Consider the following 17451-nt stretch of genomic DNA (forward strand, 5'->3'; position numbering starts at 1 on the left):
AGACTCTATTTAAGGAGGAGTTTTTAGAGGAATCTGCCACCTATAGCTACAGCAGACATTAAACACAGCCCTACTCCTGGCCAAACTGACATTAAAGCCTCACACTAATGACCTTCTATCTCAGTTCCTATTACCTGATTCATCATGTCTGGCTTTCAAGAAAAAAGCACAAGACATTCTGTGAGAAGGCAAGAGAAACACATTCTGAAGATAAAGCAGGCATCATAAGTGGACTCAGATAATATATGATGCATGTTTTAGAATTACCAGAGAATTTAAAAGAACTATGATTAATATGTTAAGGGCTCTAATGAAAAAGTAGACAACATGCAAAAACAGATGGGTAGTGTAAGCAGAGAGATGGAAACTCTAAGAATCAGAAAGAAATGTTAGAAATCAAAGGTACTGTGATGGAGGTGAAGAGTGTGTCAATGGGGCCAATCAGTAGACAGAACATGACTGAGGAAAGAACCATTGAACTTGAAGGTGATGTCAGTAGAAACTTCCCAAATTGAAATGCAAACAGAAAAAAGAATGAAACGAAAAAGAGCGTCTAAGAACTGTGGGACAATTTTAAAAGGTGTAAAATACCCATAGTTGGAATACCCGAAGGTAAAGAATGAAAGAATGGAGCAGAAGAAATATTTGAAGTAATAATGGCGAAGAATTTTCCAAAATTAATGACAGATGCCAAAGCAGATCCAGGAAGCTAAGGAAATGCCAAGCAGGGTAAATACCAAAAAGTCTACGTCCGGGTGTATCGTATTCAAACCAACAGCAGCAAGAAAATTTGGAAAGAAGCCAGAGGGAAAAATTACCTTACCTAGATTTCTTGTTAGAAACCATGTAAACCAGGAGAGAGTGGAGTGAAATATTTAGTGTTGAAAGATGGGTAAATCACTTCAACCAAAATTACACAGCTAAGTGGTGAGGCATTCAATCTGTCTGACCCCGAAGCCGGTGTTCTTAGCCTCTGTGCCTCACATGTAGAAGGCAAGTGGAAATATATGTAAGGAAGAAAATATAATTCGTCCATGATCTCGTTATCTAGAGCAGTAGTTCTCAAACTTTAGTGTGTGCATCAGAATCTTCTGGAGGGCTTGTTAAAACATAGGTTGCTGGGTCCCATGCCCAGAGTTTCTGAACCAGTAAGTCTAGGGAGGGGATCTGAGAATTTGCATTTCTAACAAATTACCATAGGATGAGGATGCTGTTAAAAACCATTGATCTAGACTCTAGAGTAATATTTGCTATTTTAATGCCTTTCCTTCCAAATTTTTTCTAGGCAGATTTGTATTTGTTTTGTTTTGTATACTTTGTGTTCTATTGTATATAGTTTTATATCCAGCTTTTTCACTATTATAAGCATTTTTTGTGTGTTATAAGTATTTCTCAAAAACATCATTTATAATAGTTGCATTCATTATATTTATGGAATATATTTAAACTTACCCAGACTGTTGGATGTTCAGATTGTTTCCAAATTTTCTGTGTTATAAATAATGCTGCAGTAAATGTTCTTATACAAGGGTCTTTTGACCCAGCTTTGATCCCCACCCTCTACCCACTTTGGAAAAATAATTTCATTTAATCTCATCTCTGTTGGTTCTTACTGGTTACTAACAGGATCATCTAGTTTCTAAATTCTGTGAGTACCTTGTTGTGATCCTTTTGTGCTAATTACATTAATTCCTCCCCATTTTTTTAAAATTAAAGACACGTAATTGCCAGTCAGAGTTTATGATCAGTTTAAGATGCATCTGTGCCTACTGTTTGTCCTCTTATTGTGGGAACTCCATGAAGTCAGACTTTGTTTAATTTCCTATGAAATCTCTGGAATTTAGAAGAATATGTAGGGTATAGTAGTTTCTCTGTAAATGTTGAATGAATGAATGAACCAGGAGCAACACATTGAGTAAAGAAATTTAATACCCCGTTGCACGGTCTTATTATGGTAATGTATTTTTCTGTTAACCTTTTAAAAATATTGAAAAAGCTCAGAGCTACTCCCATCACATTTGCAGAGGCACTCAGATTGGAAGTCACATGTTTAATCCAACCTCATCATATAAAAAACTAGACTGGCACTCCCACTTCAACGTGGTAATTGAGCACGCATGTTTATTTTTACCCTTCTTGAAACCTCACTAAAATGAGAGTAAAAGAATAAAAAAAGGCATGGACCTACAAAGATAAAGAGAATAGAAGAGGAGAGAATAGTGGTTTGTAAAAAGACATTGGGAAAGGAGATAAATTATTAAATGGATGGACGAGTGGCAACTAGCCCAGCATAACCAAAGAATATAAACATAAGCCTGTAGAGGAGGGAGCCAAAAGGAAACAAACCAAGCGGGGCTGTGAAACCCTGGAAAGGCTCAGGATTGGAGGCAGCGGCCATCTCTGAAGGCCTAAGTGTGGAGTGAGGCTAAATATAAGGGGTTGGGATGAAAGTCCAAGGCAAGAGGTTGCATCTCTCATCCCCTGGAGTAGCCAGGCATCACTTCCCTTCCATCCATGCAGAAGGCTGGAGGGTTACTTTCTGAAGACTTTAAATCAGAGAGACTTAGGGTTTAGGAATGCTAAGGGAGTGATGTGCCATAATTACCTTTTTTGATATAGTAGCTGAAATATTTAAATTTGTATGAAATTCAATATTATCTCATAGACTAGATATTCTGAGTAGGACCCAAGATAATAAACCTGAAAAGTGGTAGTATGTCTAATCTAAGAGATGGGGATTTGAAATATCCTTATTTAAGATCTTCATTAGTAATGAGGAAGAGGAGCTATGTGCCTCTTTAACTGGCTAGTAGATTCACATGGTAACTAATTATACAATAGTATAAGCACTAAAAGCTACAAAAGTGAAACCGAATTCAGAGATTAAAAACATCAAGTGAAATCAGTAAATAAAATGAGATTTCAGGGGCCAGCCCCGTAGCCAAGTGGTTACGTTCCCACGCTGTGCTTTGGCAGCCCAGGTTTTCGGATCCTGTTCGGATCCTGGGTGCGGACATGGCACCGCTCATCAGGCCACGTTGAGGCGGCATCCCACATGCCACAACTAGAGGGACCCACAACTAGAATATACAACTATGTACTGGGGGGATTGGGGGAGAAAAAAGCAGAAAAAGACAAAAAAGAGATTGGCAACGGTCGTTAACTCAGGTGCCAATCTTTAAAAAAAAAAATGAGATCTGATATGAAACTATGCAATATAATGAAATAAGAGGGAAACTCCCTCAAATGTGACCTCAATGTCAGTGACTCTCTGATACGTTTCAGCCACCCACTTCCATGGCCAAAGTGAATGTTGCCATCATCTAGAGCTGTGCCACCTCTGAAATCTTAAATTCAGATATTTCATGCTTGGGCTATACCTTATTCAACACTGATTATTTAAAAAATTTTGTCAAATAATTCAAACTTTGTGAAAAATTTCAAATTTACAGAAAAATTGCAAGAATAGTACAGAGAATTCCCGCACTTCCTTTACCCAAATTCTCTAATTTCAACATTTTGTCACATTTTTATCATTTTTTCTCTCTCATATGTAAATACATATTGTATTATATAATATATATCTCATATCATATAATTTTAACATTTTATATATATACGTATTTCACTTGAAACATTAGAGAGTATGTTACATGCAATTGTGCCACTTTATCCCTTAACACTTTGGTGTATATTTCGTAGGAACAAAGATAGTCTTATGTAAAATCTCGGGGAAGTTTATCTAATATTGTTATCTAATTCTACAGTCCGTCTTCCAGTTTGGCTGGTTGTCCCAGCAATAATGCCTATATAGCATTTGCCACCTCACACAGGTTTCAGTCCAGGGTCACATGCTGCATTTAGTTGTCATGTCTCTTTTTTTTTTTTTTTTTTTTAAAGATTTTATTTTTTCCTTTTTCTCCCCAAAGCCCCCTGGTACATAGTTGTATATTCTTCGCTGTGGGTCCTTCCAGCTGTGGCATGTGGGACGCCGCCTCAGCGTGGTTTGATGAGCAGTGTCATGTCCGCGCCCAGGATTCGAACCAACGAAACACTGGGCCGCCTACAGCGGAGCGCGCAGACTTAACCACTCGGCCACGGGGCCAGCCCCTTGTCATGTCTCTTTAGTGTCCTTTAATCTAGAGCAGTACCTTAGTCTTTCTGTGTCTATCATGGCGTTGGTAAACATGGATTCAAAAAGGATCTGGGTCATCTGCACAAATTCTCTAATCGTCTCACCTCCCTATTCACTCTGCAAACTTTTTTACTTCTTATATGGCAGAGAAAATAAAACCATAAAATAGAAACCCCTTCAATTTCTGGTCACATACACATTTATCTGTATCTACTGGGCTATTGTACAAGCTTCTTAAGTGGTTTACTAGTTTGCATTTACCACGCTGAAAATCTGGTTATCTGGTCATGAATTCTCTACCTAAAAGCCTTTAATGTTTTCCCGTTGCCTTAGGACAGTCTAAACTCTCTAACGGAGCAGACTAGCATGTTTTGTTTCTCCAGGCTTTTTCTGATCACACGGCTGGTACCAGGCTCCATGCATTCTACACTTCATCATAATGACAATTTATTCTTTGTTCCCGTGATGAAAGTGCTAGGCCTGTGCACGTAGTTTCCTCATCACGGGCTTCATTTAATAAATTGTGTTGCTTAGTGGTTAAGAACATGAAATCTGTAGTAGATCCTTATGGACTCACATTCCAGCTCTGCCACTTAAGAGCTGGGTAGATTTAGGCTAGGTACCTAATTATTCTAGTTTCTCCAAGTGTCAGGAGTAGAGTGGAACCTACCTCCTGTGGTGGTGGAGCATGTAGCAGAGAGCTTCATCTGCGGCAAGAGCTCGAGAAATGTCTCAGCCATTGCTTATGGTGGCAGGCACTGTGGCAGATGTTGGAGACAAACCAGGTTGGGGCTTGCCCTCTTAGAGATTATATTAGTGCAGAGGAGAGAACCACAATTACCTAAGTGTTTAACTGCATTGGGGAAAAGTAGTACAAAAAAGTTCAGTGTTCCAGAAGAGGGACACCTGATTTCATTTTTTCTCTCTTCAGGGTCTTTGAATGTGGCATTTCCTCTGCTGAGAACTGCAGTTCAAAAGCCTGAAGCAGTGGCGGGGGGCTGTGAGAGGCTGAAGGAGGCCGCGTGGCTGCAGGGGAGGTGGGGGGAAGAGTGGTGTGGAATGGGGTTTGTAAAGTGGGTAGGTGATCAGGTCGGGGGGCTGACCCGCTATCCAAGAGCAAGAGGAAGCCCTTGAAGCTTTCTACTCAGAGAGACAATACAATTCAGTTGTTTTTAGAGGGTCACTTGCCTGCACTGTGGCAGATTGGAGCAGGGCAGGAGCCGGTAACAGTGGTGGCACTAGGCATTATTGGATGACATGGCAGCAGAGGATGTGGCTGCGAAGGTTTTAGAGTCCAGAGATCCTAAATTTGTTACTAGATGTTGGGATTTGGAGGAGAGGGTTAATTTCTCCATTTCAGCTTCTGCCTCTTCCTCCTGGTCTCTACCTAAGTCCCACTCTACGCTGAGGTGGATGCTGCTCCCGTGCTTCCATAGTGCTGTCTGCACACCGCGCTGAGGTCTAGCACAGGTCCTGTTAGGGTCTACTGTAGCTGGTTTGTTTTCCTTTTAAATTAGAATATATTTGTAGCACATGGTGATAAAGGAAAGCACACATTAACATAAAGCTAGATGAGGAGTGGATACAGTATTGCAGTGTTAAGCCAGGTACTTTGGTGGCACATTGTCTTTCGATCAAGTTGTTTATAAAATAAAGATTCGTTAAGAACAGCTCCCTCCCTCTCTCACCCCCCAAAAAAGACCAGAATTGGGTTCTTGACTGTTTTTTTAACAGCATATCTCTAGATTAGGTATTGCTATTACTTGGGGCAAACAGAACAATAGCATTATTTGCTCTTCCAATTAATTAACCTGGAGGGCGTTTCTTTACCTTTTTCTATGTTTTAAACAGTTCTCATGGTAAAGATTCCTCGTGGGGCTTATTATTTTATTTTAATTTCTGTAGGTGGGATTTTAGTAGCTAGTTAAATATTTAAATATGTATATGGACATTTTAGCTTTAGAAAAAACTCAGCTGCACTATTTGTTTAAAAACGTCTCTATAACCTTAGGTGATCTGGCTTTATTTTGGTTGTGACAGCTCCCTCTGTATTTATTATCATTAATTCCTTCTTTTGAAATTAAATGTACCCTTTTTTTTTGTTTTTTTTCTTTCTATGGTTTGATTTTAACTTGGTATAACAGCTAGCTTTTGGCCTTAGCATTTCCATTGCCAAAAAAAACAAGTATAATGTTGAACTGTTGAAAAACAAATATAACGTCAAATTGTTGGCTTTGGTAGTGACTAATATGGAATCAAAGAGAAAAAGGAATTACTATATAATGATATAACTTGCCTCTGAGATTTCACCAATTAAAAGGTATTTATTATTATATTGATATATTAATTTAGTTATATTTATTTTATAATAAACTCTGCTGTATGTTTTTATAGCCTAATAGAATAGGAACAACTAAAAATAATCTAAAGAATATATTTTAAAAGGAGTATGAAATATAAAGTTTTATTTAATATTTTAAGAAAGATGATTTATATATTAACCAGTGTAAGAATTATACTTATTACCAGTTCTAAAAATATTATTAGTGAAATAGCAACAGATTGCAGTAAGTTTTGTGACTTCATGAAAACTAATGCTAATAATCCTGAGTGTAAAATTAGATTTCTGCCTATTTTCTCTATATATGTTTCATATGATTGAGTAATAGAAATTTAATTACTCTCAATTGAATTTATATAACTTCCTTTTCTGGTATACTAAGCAACTTTCCCAAATCAGCAAAACTTATGAATGATACGGAGTAACTTTTATTGAATATTATTACAGTTCAGGTAGTACCTTTCAAAACAACCTGGTGAGATAGATATTCTTGATATTGATATTGTCCGGAAGGTCACCGAGCTGCTAGTGGTGCGGCTGACCCGCAGCCCAGGTGGTCTGGCCTAGAGCCTCTGGTTTGAACCATGACACTGTGCCGCAGCCTAGAGATGCTGGCAAAATTTGTGCAAAGTAAGAGGTTAACAAAGTAATTTTTTTTTTTTTTTTTGCTAAGGAAAGCCCATACCTTATTCAGATTTCCTTAGTTTTTACCTAATGTCCTTTTCTGTCCCGGGACCCGTCCAGGACCCCACGTGACATTCAGCCGTAGCGTCTCTTAGGCTCCTGCTGGCCGCGCAGGTTCTCAGACTTGCCTCGTTTTTGATGACCACCGTGACGGTTTTGAGGACTACTGTCAGCTATTTGGTAGAATGCTCCTCTATTGGAATTTGTAGGATGTTTTTCTCATGATTAGACTGGGGTTATGGGATGTGGGAGGAAGACCACAGAGGGAAAGTGCCGCTTCATCACATCATCTCGAGGTACCTACTATCAGTGTAACCCATGTTACTGTTGACGTGCACCTCGCTCACCTGGCGGAGGCAGTGTTTGTCAACTTTCTCCGCTGTAAAGTTACTCTTTTTCACCCCCTTTCCGTACTATACTCTTTGGAAGGAAGTCCCTATGCGGAGGAAGCAGTTGTGCTTTTCCTCCTTGAGGGCAAAGAATCTACATAAATTATTTAGAATTCTTCTGCACAAGAAATTTCTCTTTCTCCTATTTTTTTGCTTCCTCATTCACTGATGTGAGTATGGACTCATGGATATTTATTTTATACTTTGGGTTATAATCCAATCTACTGTATTAATGTTGTTGCTCAAATTGCTCCAGCTTTGGCCACTGGGAGCTCTTTTACTTGGCTCCTGTGTCCCTTTGATACAGCCCCATCAATGTCAGTACTTTTTTTTTCCTTTTTTTTAAAGCACTTCCTTACTTTCTGGCAACAAGATACTCTGGGCACATCTTTTATATTTCTTGCCCCAGTCCTAGAATCAGCCATTTCTCCAAAGAGCCCTGGTTCCTTTTATTGGAGAATGGTATTACAAACCAAGATCTATGCTCACTGCTACCGGGGTGTTGTTGCTCCTGGGCGCTCCCAGCCGACAGAGCAAGGGGATATGTGAGTTCACACTAACCTCTGTATATGCACATGTCTATAAAGATTTATATATGTAAACATCAGAATCTATTAAGCTGAGCATGAGTTCATATTGATATCTCCAACTCCAATCATTATTACATGGATCATTCTAACCTGCTACCATCGCTTATCAGTAAATTTCCACTCTGACAGTGAGAAACCTGGCCCCCACCATACACTGCCCATTTACTTTATTGTTCAGTCCACTGTACACATACAGAATGTCAGAACTGTTAACTCGTACCCCTGTGGGAGACAACTTTATCAACTAGAACACAGTGCTTACGTGCAGTGCCTTTTGTCTTCAGTCTTACAGATCTCTTATTTCTAAAGTTACTTAGGTCAGCATCTTTCCTCCTGCATTTCCTTCAGTGAGATTGTTTCATACATTTGTAATACAGTTTCTTTTGTCACAATCTGTATCCCATCCTGAGATTGCCTCAACCTCCTAAATGATTTTCTTTTTATTTGGCATTTATTAAGGTTCACTCTTTGTGTTATGTAAAGTTTTATGGGTTTTGACAAGTGCAGTGTCATGTATCCATTGTTATAGTATCATACAGAATGGTTTCACCACCTTCAAAAATCCCATCACGTGTTCAACCATCTCCCCTCCCTTTAAACCCCTGACAACTACTGATCTTTTCCCTGCCTTTATAGTTTTGATTTTCCGGAATGTCATATTATGAGAATCATATGGTATATAGCCTTTTCAGATTGGCTTCTTAGCAATATGCAGGTCCTACATGTCTTTTTGTGGTTTGATAGCTCATTTCTTTTTTATCACTGAATAACAGTCCAGTGTATGGATGTACCACAGTTTATCTATCTGTTCACCTGTTGAAAGACATTTTGCTTGCTTCCAGGTTTTGGCAGTTATGAGTAAAGCTTCTCTAAACATTCAAGTGCAGGTTTTCATGAGGACATAAGTTTTCAGCTCATTTGGGTAAATATCAAGGATGTGATTGATGGATCATGTATAGTAAGACTGTTTACCTTTTTAAGAAACTGCCAAACTGTCTTCCAAATTGGCTGTGCCGTTTTGCTTTCTCACTAGCAGTGAATGAGATTTCCTATTGCTCCAAATCTTCGCTAGCATTTGGTATTGTCAGTTTTTTGGACTTTAGCCATTCTAATAGATGAGTAGTGGTATCTCATTATTTTTAATTTTCAATTCTCTAATAACATGATGTTGAGTGTCTTTCCTTATGCTTATTTGCCATCAGTATATCCTCTGTGGTGAAGTTTCTGTTCAGAACTTTTGCCTGCTTTCTTCTCAGCTTTATTGAAGTATAATTGACAAAATTATGATATTTAAAGTATACACTGGGATGATTTGATATATGTATACATTGTGAAAGGATTTCTCCTCTCTAGTCAATTAACGTATCTATCACCTGACATATTTTATATATTTTTATATGTATTATATATATGTGTGTGTGTGTGTGTGTCAGAATGCCCATTTTTAAACTTGGGTTGTTCTTGTTGAGTTAATAAAATCTTTTATGGACAATTTTTTTGGCTATTAGTCTTTCTGATCATTATTCCAATTACATTTACTGAGAGCTTGTTTACTATGAGCCAACTTTATGCTAATCTCTTTATATGTTATTACATTTAATCTTGATAACAACTCGTTGAGGTATTATTCTCACTTAAAGATGAAGAAATAGGCTAGTAGAAGGCAGGGTCTGTTTCATCAAGTATAGGGTTAGTCATAGGCAGGGCGTGTTACACTATTACCTGCGATTTTAAATTTTTATATGAATGCTTCAAATTTCTGGAAAATCATGCAAACACCTTAACATTTATTTAAAATCGGTAAACACGTATCCATAAGGGAACTTATTCTTGTCATTCAATACCTTCAAATCATTTTCATGTAGTGTGAGAAGAAAAGGAGCTTTTTTTCAGTTTTTCATAGTGCAGACAGTAAAGAAAGCTATTAAAATTGACTTTGTGGACTGATTAATTCAAGAAAAGATCGGTTGGTTTTTGTAAACAGCCTTTTACATTTCGTGACTGTGTGTGTTTTAGACCAGACCAAACAACAGAGACAGGAGTAGCTGGTGGGGAGCTGAAAACTGCAAGAAGCTTTCTTCTAAACCATAAAATACAGTTGACAGACATCTTTTTATAGACATGTCTGTGATTGAACAATGCTTTTGGGCTAGAAAATTTTTTCATCAAGGAAAACCTTTCCTTAAAATTTATGAAAGCTGTTTACAGTAAAATAGCAAACTATGACAAGACAGAAACCTACCCAGCTTATTTTAAAGCTAAGTTGGACCATATTTCCTTAAAGTGTAGACAACAGCAGGAGTGGAACACATTAAGTATATGTTTAGTGAGGAAAAGTTTTTTTTGAGGAAGATTAGCCCTGAGCTAACTGCTGCCAATCCTCCTCTTTTCGCTGAGGAAGACTGGCCCCGAGCTAACATCCATGCCCATCTCTCTCTACTTTATATGTGGGATGCCTACCACAGCATGGCTTGCCAAGTGGTGCCATGTCCGCACCCGGGATCCAAACCAGCAAACCCCGGGCCGCCGAAGCGGAACGTGCGCTCTTAACCACTGTGCCGCCAGGCCGGCCCCAAGAAAAAATTTTTTTAATACTGCTTCCAAATAATTTTTCAGTTCATGAATTCCTTATGAAATTGAGAAAGTGACAAATCCAGATAAGAGAGGGAAGGGAAAGGAAAGCTAATCTGATTTAGCAAAATTTGTTAAGCAACTGGGATTACAGAAATGAAGGAATGAAACTGACATAGTTCCTGTATTAGTTAACTATTGCTATGCAACCAATTATCCCCAAACCTAGCAGCTTAAAGCAACCAACACCTATTATCTCACACAATTTCCAGATGTAGCTTTACTGTGTGATTTTGGCTCAGAGTCTCTCACAAGTCCGTGGCTCACTTACATGGCTATTGGCAGGAGGCCAGAGGCCTCTGTTTCTTGATACATGGGACTCTCCATAGGCCATTTGAATGTCCTTACAATGTGGCATCTGGCATCCCCCACAGTGAGTCATCGAAGAATCAGAGAGACAAAGATCAAGACAGAAGCCACAATATCTCATATAACCTAATCTCAGAAGTGACATACTGTTATTTTTGCCATATTCTATTGGTGACATAAACTAACGCTGGTATAACATTGGAGGCAACTACACCATGGTGTGAGTACCAAGAGGTGGGGATCATTGGGGATCATCTTGGAGGCTGGCTGCCATATTCTTCCCTTGGGCCCTCAATGATTCACATCCCTCCCACGTAGAGAATTTATGCACCCTCTTCCAAGGCCCACCAAACTCTCATCCCATTATAGCATCACCTAAAAGTTCAGAATGTCACAGCTAAATCAAGCCTAGGTATGAATGATGTTCCTTGACTGTAGTTACGGACAGCTCCTTGAGTACAGCTTCTCTTGATCCGTAGACCTATAAACTAAAGAGACAAGTTCTTTGCCACTTACTGTCCAACGTGCAATGGTGGAATAGGTAAAGGATAACCTCCAGAGACATATCTGTTCAAAGAGAGTAAAAAGTAGGAGACACACAGGATCAGTGGTCCATAAAATCCAGCTGGGGAAATGTTGGAAGGTTCTTGATTAGGACTTGGTCCTACTGTTAAGAAATGATTCCAGGTGGCTTTTTGCTCAGCTGTCTGGGCTCTTGGTTCTACTCTCTGCGTCATCCTCCCTTTTATGAGAGAGAGTAAATGTTTTCAGCAAGCACTTTTCTGAAGCTGTTCCCTGCCAACAGAAGTTTTGGTCTTTCAGAGGTCTTAACGAAGGGTTTTACAGCCATGTACTTGGTTTCATGTTTAGACTGTTTTCCTGGCAGTGCCCCAAATTTAATCTTTGCCCAGAAGCCATTTTTTATCTTAGCATCTGTTGCCATTTGGAGAGGCAGGGAATTTTCACAACTGGCAATTCCTGGCTCCTTTTTAATTAACCGTCTTTTCTTTAGTTTATCTTTTTCCTCTTAGATTTTGTATATATACTCAAAGGGGGCCAGGGAGCACCTTCAGTACTTTTCCTAGAATGCCCTTTATCAAGACCACCTGGTTCATTAGGCATGTGTTCTGCTTTTCATGTTGATAGCAATTTTTCTGCTATTCATAAAAAGGATCTGCTTTTGCAGTTTCCAGTGTCATTTTCCTCACTTTGCTTTAAGCTCTAACCTACAGCCTACTCAAAGGCTAGCACTGCCTGACTCAAAATCCTCTCCCACATTTTTAGACATTTTTGATGGCAGCATCTCACTTTCAGGCACCAAAATTCTGTATAATCTATTACTGTTATCTACTAGTTATCTATTTTATGGTAACAAATTACCGCAAAACTTAATGGCTTAAAGCAACATTTATTCTCTCATACAGTTTCTGAGAAACAAGCATCTGGAAGCAGTTTAGCCAGGTGGTTCTGGTTCCGAGTCTCTTATTAGGTTGTAGTCAAGATGTTGTCTTGGGCTGGAGGATCTGCTTCTAAGCCCATCCACTTGGCCATTGGTCATTCAGTTCCTCACTGGCTGTAGGCCTCACTTGCTTACGACATGGGGCTCTCCACAGGCTGCTTGAGTACCTCACAACGTCCAGCTGGCTTCCCCGAGAACTAGTGATGAAAGGGAAGGAGGGAGGAGGGAGGGAGAGCGAGAGAGAGAGAGAGAGAGAGAGGGAGAAAGAGAAAGAGAGACACTAAGATAAAAGCCTAATGTTGGAAATGACATACCATTACTTCTGCCATATTCTATTGGTCACACCATCAGCCCTGGTATACTGTGAAAGGAGACTGTACATATGTGTGAAAACCAAGAGGCAGGAATCATTGGGAGCCATCTGGATGTTGTTTGCCATGTTTCTGCCTTTAAGAATTTCATACTCTAGTGAACATTTATTAGTGCCTACAGGTTCTAAGCACTGAGTTAGATAGCCACATGCTCATTTGGTATTCACAATCCTGAAAGGAAATGCTACCCCCAATTGAAGCTTAAAGAGATCAAGTATCTTCTTCAAGAACTCACCAGAGAACATAGGTTTGAACCTAAGTCTGGGAAAAAAGACTTGGGAGCCTAGGCCTTAGGAAAAAAAGAGAGGACAAATATTCCATGGAATTATTGTCTTTGTATTTAAATATGAATTTTCTTCAATGTACTTATGTTCAGCAGTATCTGACTTCTGTTTCATATGTGGACATCTCTGGTCAATTGTCTTTTCTTGTATTCCCCTCTTTATATAGCTCTGACCTTCTTTATCTATCCTTTCTCATCTTCCTGCTGACTTTCTTCTCACGACCTTCCGTGGAGTCCTTTGGAATGTCAGACTTAATGTAATATAAATAAACTTGTTTACAAATACTCTTTTGGTAGAACATCCCTCTCCTCTCTTTTTCTTAACTTAATCATGGATTTCCTTCTGGAATACCATTTTTTGGGGGGCCATCTTGAGTAAGCGCTATTCATTCTCTCATGTCTTTTTGTGTTCAGGTAGTAAGTGAGTCAGCCCACTTCTAACTCCAGATTATTGCTTTTTCATTCTTATATAAAAATATAAAAATTCTTCTACCTTTGAAATTTGTCACATCTTATTCACCTTCTCTCTTTGTCACTGTCATTTATCAGTCTCCCTGTAGCTTTACTCTTTTTTTTTAATTTATGAAGTACGAAGTTTTGTTGTGGTTGTTGTTTTTTAAGGAAGATTAGCCCTGAGCTAACATCTGCCACTAATCCTCCTCTTTTTGCTGAGGAAGACTGGCCCTCAGCTATCATTCATGCCCATTCTTCCCCTACTTTATATGTGGGACGCGTGCCACAGCATGGCTTGACAAGTGGTGCGTAGGTCAGCACCCAGGATCTGAACCTGGAACACCAGGCACCTAAGCGAAACGTGCAACTTAACCACTGCAACACCTGGCCAGCCCTAGCTAACTCTTTGTTGACTGAAGCCTTTGGAACTTCTTTATTAGTTTTCTGTCCATCCCAAATTTCACCATCATTCTAGGTGACCATTCAGTGACCATGTGGACCACCCATCCAACAGACTAGTTTTGTAATTTCTTGCTCTTTTCAACTTCAGTGACCTTCACTTCCATTCCTTTTCAACATCCTACTCTCGTGGCTAGACCCTGTGAGACATGTTGAAATCTTTACTCTTTCATTCTGTCGTCTACCCACAATCTCCTAGACTTCCAGTGGTGCTCTGCTTCCTTACGTATACATAAAATACTCGCTATTGGATCTCATCTAGACCTCTAGTTTCCTTGATCCTTCTCTCCCCTCCTCCTTCCCAGTTTATCAGTCAAACAAAACCAATTCCGGCTAATGTAAGTAGAAAGGGACTTTATTAGAACATAGCAGGGAGCTCAAAAAATCAACGGGGAAGTTGGGGAACCAGCTTGGACAACGGGCAAGAAAACCAAGGAGGTTCAGCAGCCTGTACCACAGCTAAGGTAATGCCACAAGGACAATCTGGTTAACGTGCCACTGCTGATACCACTGCCCCTGGACCACTGCCACTAAATTCTTGCTGTTTCTGCTTCCACCATCCCCATAGGTAATTTAAAAATTGTCCCTACATTTTTGTATTACCTCCTTAAGATTCGAAATCTGTACAAGACCATCTGATTGACTGAGTTTAGGTCACATGCCTGTTTCTTTGCCACCAGAAGACTGGGGGAGGTAAGGTCTATCCTCTTTGGCTCACTTAATGAGAGAGAGGACACTGTGTTCTGCTAATATACACAACAGGGCTTCCCTCCAAATAGGAAGAGTATTTGGATCTTGGGTGCCAGAAAACAAAGAAGAGGGAAAAGGAGAGGAAGAAGAGGAGAAAAGAGGAGAAGGAGGAGGAGGAGGTAAAAGTGGAGGTGGAGGAGGAGGAAAAGGAGGAGGAAGAGGCATCCATGAATATCTTGCTAACTCTGCTGGCTTGGGTGGTGATGGGGGAAGTCTGCCTAAAGCCGCCTGATCCAACTCCCACCTCCTCATTCTCGGTAGATCTGCTTTATAGCTCAGAAATGGTAGCCATCAGGCCTGAACTCCCTCAATTTGTCTCTACCTGTAAACATATCTTCATCGACACTCTCCTTTCCTACATTCCTTTAGTCATTTTAGTAGAAGAGCTGTCCCTTCTCTTGTTCAAGGTTAATTTTCTCTTAACCTTCTTAATTAATTCTTAATTAGTTCTTAATTAATATTCATGATCTCATCCACTCTTGTCTTCTCCAGGACTTTCCTTCATTAAATAGCCTTCCTTCTCTTTAGTTAAGTTTTTTTTATTAATAGCTCTTTTATGCCAAACATTGTTGAATGCTGGAGATATAGAGATGAATTTGACACAGCTTTGAAGGACTTAGTATTTAGTGGGAAAAGACAGACACAAATCATTTATTGCAGTGTAACGATTTAATCACAATCATGATTATTTGTGTAATTTGTTTAATATCCGATTTTCCATTAGAATGTCAGCACATCTGTTTGGTTCTCCAATATGTCTTCAGTGTTTGGTATATAGTAGGCGCTTAATAAGTATTACTGCATTCATGAGGAGAGGTGAGCAGAGGGTGCTGTGGAATCACAGAGGACAGGTTCTTGGCCCAGCCTGGAGAACGAGAGAAGGCAGATTGGGGGTGTGGGTGGAGGCTTGGTGAGGGAGATTGAGGAACAACATCTTCCAGGTTTAGAAGTCAGCAGAAGGAAAATGAGGGGAGAGCGCCAGGCAGAGGGAGGAGCATGAGCCGAGGTAGGGAATGGGGAGGAGCTGGATGGTGCAGAGGGAGGAGCATGAGCCAAGGTAGGGGATGGGGAGGAGCTGGATAGTGCAGAGGGAGGAGCATGAGCAAAGGTAGGGGATGGGGAGGAGCTGGATGGTGCAGAGGGAGGAGCATGAGCCAAGGTAGGGGATGGGGAGGAGCTGGATGGTGCAGAGGGAGGAGCATGAGCAAAGGTAGGGAATGGGGAGGAGCTGAATGGTTTAAATAGAGTTATTAGCATCTATTAAGTGTTTACATACATACTTAGCTTATATTTATATACATATTCTAAGTATTTTGTATACATTTTCTCATTTAATACTTAATAATGTCCTGTGAGTAAGGTATTATTCCCATTTTAGCAAAGAAAAATATCTTCAGTCCTTAGGGAAACTAAATAACTTGCCCAAGGTCACTTAGCCCATAAAGGTTAGATCAGGGATTTGTTTGGGATTCTTTCTGGTGCAAAGCCTGGTGTTCTTTAAAACTACCCTCTTATACTAAGGTCGTTGTTCCCCAACCACTGCTCATCAAATCCCCTGGGGTACTTTGTGAAAATACAGAATCCTGGCCCTCCCCAGGATACTGAATCAGAGTTTCCAGGGGCAGAGCTCATAGACACGTATTTTCAGCAAGCTCTTGGGTGATTCTCATACAACTGGCCTAGTATTGGTGCTCTCACCCTTGAGAATCACTGCACATGATTTCAAGAGCAAGGCAGAAGTAGCTGACCAGATCAGGGAGATTTTCCTCTGGACTGCTAAGAATCTTTGACTTTATCCTGCAGATGATGGGGAGTTTCTGGAGGGTTGGAAGCTGGAAAGTGATATGATCAGATATGGGTTTTATGCACTCTGCTTTGACAACAACGTGAAGAGTGAAGTTGAAGGCAATAAGAACTTTTATCTTCAGATTTCTGTCTGGGCTGATTTCTTCCCTTTTGCCCACAGACATTCTCAAATCTCTAAACACTTTTTCTCGTAGTCCTACCAACCTTTCAATTGTATTAGTCTCCTCTTTCTCCTTGCTAAATTCTTAAAAGAAAACTATACATAATGCCAGGTTTCAATCAGTTCAAAATATTACTTCTCATTTTCTTCATTACTGTCTCACCCTTAACAATCCAGCTTTCCTACCCCATTACTGTGTCTTTGCCAGGGTCATCTTTCATTCAATAAGTATTTATTTAATGTTATTTGCAAAGATGGTCCTTCCCAAGATTTTGGTTTGAAATAATAATACCTGGAATGTAAGAAATAGATCTAAAGGCATCGAGAGAATTGGCCAGTGGAGAAAATGGTCAACAAAGTGTTAATGGACTAGCCTGTTTAGAGCTGGTGGCATGAGCAGAGGACTTACAGGCAATTAGACTTCAGAGGCCCCTCCATCTGAAGCTGGATGAAGGGTCTGATGGAAAATTAGTTTGATTTGGGATAAGTTGAGTTTGAGAAGGTGAGATACGCAGTAGAAATATAGGACTGTCACTTGGGCGAGGAAGGGCACAAAGCTAGACAAATAGACTTGGTAGTCCACAACGTGAAGTGTAAGACTCTGGGAGTGCATAATTAATGCATTAAATTC

At 39.8% G+C, this 17451-nt stretch overlaps 1 protein-coding gene across 4 annotated transcripts in view; it reads left to right on the forward strand.

Moving 5' to 3' along the window:
* The window catches only part of EFCAB2 (EF-hand calcium binding domain 2), a 120870-nt gene that overhangs the window by 15311 nt on the left and 88108 nt on the right, over positions 1-17451 (forward strand). Inside the window, exon 1 of one of the 4 annotated variants that reach the window (XM_070568948.1) lies at positions 5067-5172. The exons of the other annotated variants lie outside the window; for them this stretch is intronic. The gene's annotated coding sequence lies outside the window, so the exon portion shown is untranslated. Of the gene's footprint in view, positions 1-5066; positions 5173-17451 lie in introns of those variants that run through there. 4 annotated transcript variants of the gene reach the window in all.

The sequence above is a fragment of the Equus przewalskii genome, chromosome 13, assembly GCF_037783145.1.
Source record: "Equus przewalskii isolate Varuska chromosome 13, EquPr2, whole genome shotgun sequence".
Classification (NCBI taxonomy): Eukaryota; Metazoa; Chordata; class Mammalia; order Perissodactyla; family Equidae; genus Equus; species Equus przewalskii.